At 46.3% G+C, this 6296-nt stretch overlaps 1 pseudogene; it reads right to left on the bottom strand.

Annotated features, from left to right (window-relative positions):
* The window catches only part of LOC125758247 (clotting factor C-like), a 17350-nt pseudogene extending 15716 nt beyond the window's left edge, over positions 1 to 1634 (bottom strand).
* Positions 1635 to 6296: the final 4662 nt, after the last annotated feature.

The following is a 6296-nucleotide window of genomic DNA, read 5'->3' as shown; positions in this document are numbered from 1 at the left end:
GAATGTTATTGTCCCTGAGTATACACCCACTTTTCAAGAGCTATATGATATCAAGAAAAAAAGAAATTCCATGCATCATTATCCACAATAACGCTGACTGACGAAAGTGGCAATTTTGCAGGGGATTGTGTTTCCATGCATTTATCGGTCAAGTTACTGCTCAAATTTGCAAAAACACGCGATGACTGGAAGTTAGGATTGCCTTTCGGAAAAAGCAGAAAAACGGAATATCATCCCGCATTTTGAATAGTAGGTTCTTTCTATCTGAACTAGAGCAATATTCGGAAGCTATCATGAAAAATTGATCGAAATTCAACGCCATTAACACAACCTCCACCCTTCAAAGGCATGGGAAAAGAATTTTGTTCGAGGTTACGAAGACATAGGTAAGATGGGAGTAGCTTAGCGTTGTGTTGATTTCGACGAGGGATGTGGGAGAAAACAATTCTGTCAAAGGAAAAGTGGGACGTATTTGTCCCGCTGACGCACAAATGGTTAACTGCCATAGTATGTGAAAATGCCGCTAGTGTCTCGTACTTGTATAGAAAATGTCGCAAAGGAAGCCCGCCTGCCTCCTACACCCTTCTCCCTCCTCACCAGTGTTCTGGTCGAGCGCGCCCCCGCCCCCAAACCCCCGTTTTTTTTTTAGAAAAATTATTCCCAACAAAGATTGACCGACCGTGACTCCTCTTCCGAGTCCGTGTGCGGGGCCTAGCCACCAGAGATATACAACCACATATGCGAACGCTACCAACTATCGGGACGAAAGTGGTCCCTGGTTCACTCTTCATTATGCAGAAGTCAAGAAGTCACCCTTAGACTCTCATAGACAAAATTATTTTCTAACGCTGAAGATCTGCACACTATGTACCCAGACAGATACGCTAACTCCACTTGCCCTTTATGCGGTTCTCATGCCGATCTCAATCGCGTGCTCTGGCCGTGCTCCCTTCCCGGTTCCCCCTGCAATCAAGAATGGTGGTCCGAACACATCATGACCCAAGACTTCAGCTACGGGTCATACAGAGGGCCCACGAGATGGCTGGCAGGCTTGGCTTGCCGGTCGCCTCGTGGACCTAGCCGGGACGCTTCAGCGTTTATTGTGGACAAATGAAAGTTATTTTCTTTCTCCCTGCCTCTTAACCCCTCTGAACCACGGTTCTTGTCAGCTAAATACTTCCGAAGGTCTGGCTTGTTTCTTTCATACTCCATGAAGAGTAAAAGAAACAAACATTTTATATCCCTCATAATACTCAAACAAGACCCTTCATTCAACGACTCCAAAAAGTGGATTATCAAGCTGCACATGAGTTTCATACGAAAGTCTATGTGATTCATATTCAGAATGTAAATTATTCGTACGAGAATACTTGGTTAAATAGCCGCGTAAGACTTGTATGAGCTTCGGCAGAAGTGCATGACACTTCACCACGACTCCTTGGGTAACCCTGTTTACAAAATTCTTCACGTTCTGTAACTCACTGTTTGACAGTCACGTGCAGTGTGTAACCGGGCGTGCCGCACTGGCAGCTGAAGAAGGTCTTGCTGCAGAGACCAAGGTTGTAGTCCTTGCTGGCTTCTGCACGGAAGCACAGAGCTCCCAGGAAAAGCCACGAAAGTTGCACTGTCCACATGACTCGAGTCTGCAGAGAGGAGTCATAGGCGAAGTATTACTTTCTCAATGAGTCGCTCTCTTTCTGCGCGCATCCACGAACAAGCAGTTAGCATAGAGTGAACTTGGGCGTGTTGGTTAAGCATGATGAACCACACAGCGCGAGTAAACAACGGGGACACAGGAAGGGAACACAATAAATGCTTCAATAAATTTTGTTGTAAGTCAGCGCTCTGTGTGTTCCCTTCCTGTGTCCCCGTTGTTTACTCGCGCTGTGTGGTTCATCAGTTAGCATAGCCAGGCGCCTAACTATGCGATTGTTTTTCAGGAGCACCTTGCACCGGCACGATGGCAATACGACCCTTTCATTTATCGGGCAAAGCGTAACCGAATCCAGATATTCGGGAAGCGAAGAAAATGACATGGCACTCCCCGTGCCAGCGAACTTCGCTTCATCGCTCATTTAATCACTACACGAATACACGCCGCATTGTTTTAGTGGCTGTGGTGTCTGACTGCTGGCCCAAATTTAGAGGGATCGAATCCCGACCACGGCGGCCGCATGTCCATAGAGGCAAATTGGTAGAAGCCCATCTGCTTAAAGAACCTAAGTCTGTCGCAATTTCCGGAGCTCTCTACTACCGGCGTCTCTCATAATCATATAGTGGTTTTGGGACGCAAAATACCTACTGTTATTCTTATATTTATTAGACGGGGCGCTAAGCCAGGCTTCCGTTTAGCCATGATCATCATTCTTATTTAGACCATAAGTGCGTCTACGTCATGCGGAGCATGCGCACACAAAGCTACAAAAAAAGTGCGTGTTCTTAGACCTAAGGGCATGTTAAAGAACCCCAGGCGGTCCGAAAATTCGGAAGTACAGAAGAAAGGAAATTATGACAAGAAAAGAAAGGACCCTATTGAAAATCGTGGGTTGGTGGATGCTGGAAATCTTGGTGGACATGGTGGAAACAATAGTGGACAAGGTGGAAAGAATAGTGGATGTGGTGGAAGCTGTGGTGGTCATGATGGCTGATGATGGCGAGAGTGGAAAAAATGGTGGCAGATGGTGGGGGTGGTGGCGAGCTTCTTTTGGTGTTAAGTGGAAAATGCTGGTTGATGGTGGTGAGCAAAACATGTTTTGGTGGATGACTTGGTGAACAAGCTGGATGACGGTGGAAGGATGGAAGCATGGTGGATGACGGTGGCATGATGGAAGTGAACGTGACATTATGTGAAGTTGCTGTCAGTTCTAATGTTTTCCTCTTGAATGTGCAGAAATATATGCGGTTCAAAGCAGCCAACACCGATCATTAAGCTTTCCAGCACTATTTTTTTTATTCATGCGGCGCCAATAACCGCCGCAAGTTTTCTGGAGCACAGCAGCCGTGAATGTTTACATTTTACGCACGTACTTATCAGGTTACATCCGCGATCTGCTGCTGCATTTTGATGTTTACAAGTCTAGAAATGTCGGTGTGAACAGCGACAGTAACTGTGTTAGATCGCCGCGCATTTGCCGAGAAGTAAATGAGTCCTTCCAGCGGGGAGACCAGAAAACAGCCTCCGCTTGATACCGCCACGCTTGAAACGCAACTCTGGCAATTCTTGCACACTCACTTACCTTAGCGGCACTTTAAGGTAATAGTGAAAATGCATGCAAAGCTAAAATGCACACACTTTCACCTTCGGCCTGCGTCGAGATAAGCCCCACGAAGTATGACTACCACCATCATATTCTACCACCATGATTGCCACCAAAGGTTAGGCATAGCGTAGCGACCGAGTCCGTCTACGTGTTATCGGCGCTTCTGGTTGCAGTATACACAATTCCGGTGAGTACGAATGACTTTACAGCACACCTGTAGCATCGGCCAACCTAAATGAAGCATTTTTTTCTTGTGTACGGTGTCCGCACAAGAAGCGATGAGCATAGATGCGACGCGCTTCCAGCAAACTCCTACGGTCACCAACCGCCGCCGGTCGCACTCGCCGGCGCTTCTCTGACACGTATGCGAGAACATAGACTTGTCAATCCGTACGCCTTACTGAACCACTATGATGGCATATTTTTCACGCGCACTGCACTTGTTTTGGCCCAGCTGTTATGCAGTTGTAGCAAATGATACAGCGTCAGATCAGTGCGCTGGCACGGCTGCGCTGTACGTTGCGCGAAACGAAAAACATCACAATACTCAATCAATTGTACGCGCGTATTTATTGAATGAGATTAGAGTCGACAGAAAGCCTCTGCACATGTCGCACTTTGGAAAAAGCGAGAAACGGCTATTAAAACTTCCCAGTAACAGCCGGTTGACTACGCTCCTCGCTCCGCTTGACATATTTCTTTGGAGTTACGTTGTGAATTCTAAAAGAAAGTTAGCGCTGTTGCCATTATCGACGTGCCATTCGTTACCGGCAGCAGTTTGTTTGCGTTTAATAACTACGCAAATTTTAGTAGGATGTGAAGAGCGCGTCTGTCTCCAGTATGAGACATACAGAGCTGAAGCCAAACGGTGTATTAGTATGTTGACTAGTCATTTTGCAAGTCGCTAAGCAAGTGTCAGCGTGGCGTAGTGGTAAAGTACTCGGCTCGGAATCCGCAGGTCGGACGTTCGATTCCCGGTGGCGGAAGATTTTTTTTTTTTGCGTACGTTTTTTTTTTCTTTTTTTTTGTACTAGTGCTTTCTACATTGCCTTCTATACAATTATTTATGTGTGACGGCTAGGCACGATGTAGCCGACGCTGTAGAGCCGTTTTACGTTCCGTCGTTCTCCAGCATCCATCATACGCCAGCATCCAGCATACACCACGTGCCACCATCTTCCAGCACCATAATCCACCATAATGGTGGATGGTGGAATCCACCATTCCTCATGGTGGATGAATTTTCAATAGGGGAGTATTCATTATATCAACAGTCAGCTTAATTATATGAAAAACCGCTCTCTCGCATTTGTTTATACCAGTATGTAAGAAAGTTTCATGAATCTACTGGTGTTTCGTCTCTTCTATAATTGCTTAGATATTTATTAAGCAGCCAGTTGTTTAATCGTGCTGCTTTGTCGTTTTTTTAGAAGCTCGCTCTCGTCACATAGTTCAAAACAAGGTGCTCCAAGGCTCAAATCGTGTCACGGGGAGCAGCTTACTAGTTCGCACAATATTGCATATCTGGCTAAATACTTCACTCCGCGAAAGATACCACAGCGGAAACAAAACAAAAAAAACTTAAAGGATGAACTTTGCACTGCATTTCTGTTCCCGCTGAGTTCGCATCTTCAACAACTAACATTTCAGATCATAGATTCATTAGCTGCGCAGACCAGCAGTCGAACGTTCAATACACATATTGTTTTTTTTTTTTGTGTGTGATGGCTAAGCAGAAAGAAACTCATCTAGTCTGATATGTCGCAACACGCTAATATGACCGACTGTTTCTAGCGCTAGTATCCGAAACATCGAAACATATCTTCTTTCTACAAAACCCAGGATAATTCTTTAGCATGTATGTAAATCAAATGATCCCCTTCGCGAACAAAACATACCGCGCACACTGTCGTACGTAAAACGCGACTCGACAAATATAGCGATGGTACGAGGTATCGACTTGCCTTGAAAAGAGCGCTGGCGCTGGAAAGAACCCCAGTAAAGAGTGATCGTGCCGGGACAGGCACCTCTACGAGGAAGCCGGACTTGGCATCGTATGTGGCAGGAGCTGGATGACGATACTTCGCCGCCTTCCCCTGCGAAGGCGCGATGAACGCCGTCTAATCAATCCCTGTTGCTTTTCTTGTTTTGTTTTTTTTTTTTTGCGCTTTGCACGCATACGTCACACCGAGACAGACGCTTGCGAGCGCCAGAGGAGAGGTGGGCTTTCCCCGCACGCCCTTACGAGCGTCGCTTTTAAGAGAGAGGGAAAGAGCGGGACCCATGTGACAGTTAAAACTTCCTCGTCCCACCCCGCTGAGCAAGAGGGGGCAACACCAAGTGGGCTGTTACTCAAGGCTTCTTTTACTATGCACGTTTCCGTACGCCCAATGCGGCGGCTTTCGGTAGAGGCTCGCTCGCGGTGGCATTGCACGGCTTTATCGCCGTCGTCGCCCATCCTTCTTTCTGCGATACCGACGCGCGACGTGAAAGCGAACACCGGGGCAATCAGCACGCACGTGCCACAGGGCGCTGTTCCGCCGCTCCGCGGCCGTGTTGTTGACGGGTGAGTTTCAGCACTAGGTTTAACAACGGATCCGGGAAGCGATTGGGTGCGCAACGTGGGACATACGCCTTTTTTTTTTATTGAAATGGTGGAATAGGAGAGGTTGGTGCCATTATAGTGGCACCGGCTACTCCTTCTCGCTTAGAAGACAAAATATGTAGTAACAAAATTAATAAGGGCACAAAATGCAATACAGTAGAACACATAGGAAAATACGCACATGGCAGTTCATATACGTCTAATAGGTTCATATGTACACAAGTGTTGTATGAAAAGTTCAAGTGGGAAAAGTCAGTTCACCTGTATACGTTCAAACTCAAATATTCCATATTGCTTGACATACACAGGAAAACACACTGACACAAATGATGACACATAAAATCAAACACACTATCACAAACATAACACAATTCCTTCAGTATGAATGGGAAGTCGACATCGTGTGCAGTAGGTCAATATTTCCATAAAAT

The sequence above is a fragment of the Rhipicephalus sanguineus genome, chromosome 4, assembly GCF_013339695.2.
Source record: "Rhipicephalus sanguineus isolate Rsan-2018 chromosome 4, BIME_Rsan_1.4, whole genome shotgun sequence".
Taxonomy (NCBI): domain Eukaryota; kingdom Metazoa; phylum Arthropoda; class Arachnida; order Ixodida; family Ixodidae; genus Rhipicephalus; species Rhipicephalus sanguineus.
The sequence above is the reverse complement of the archived record's forward strand: the minus strand, read 5'-3'. Positions and strand labels throughout refer to the sequence as shown.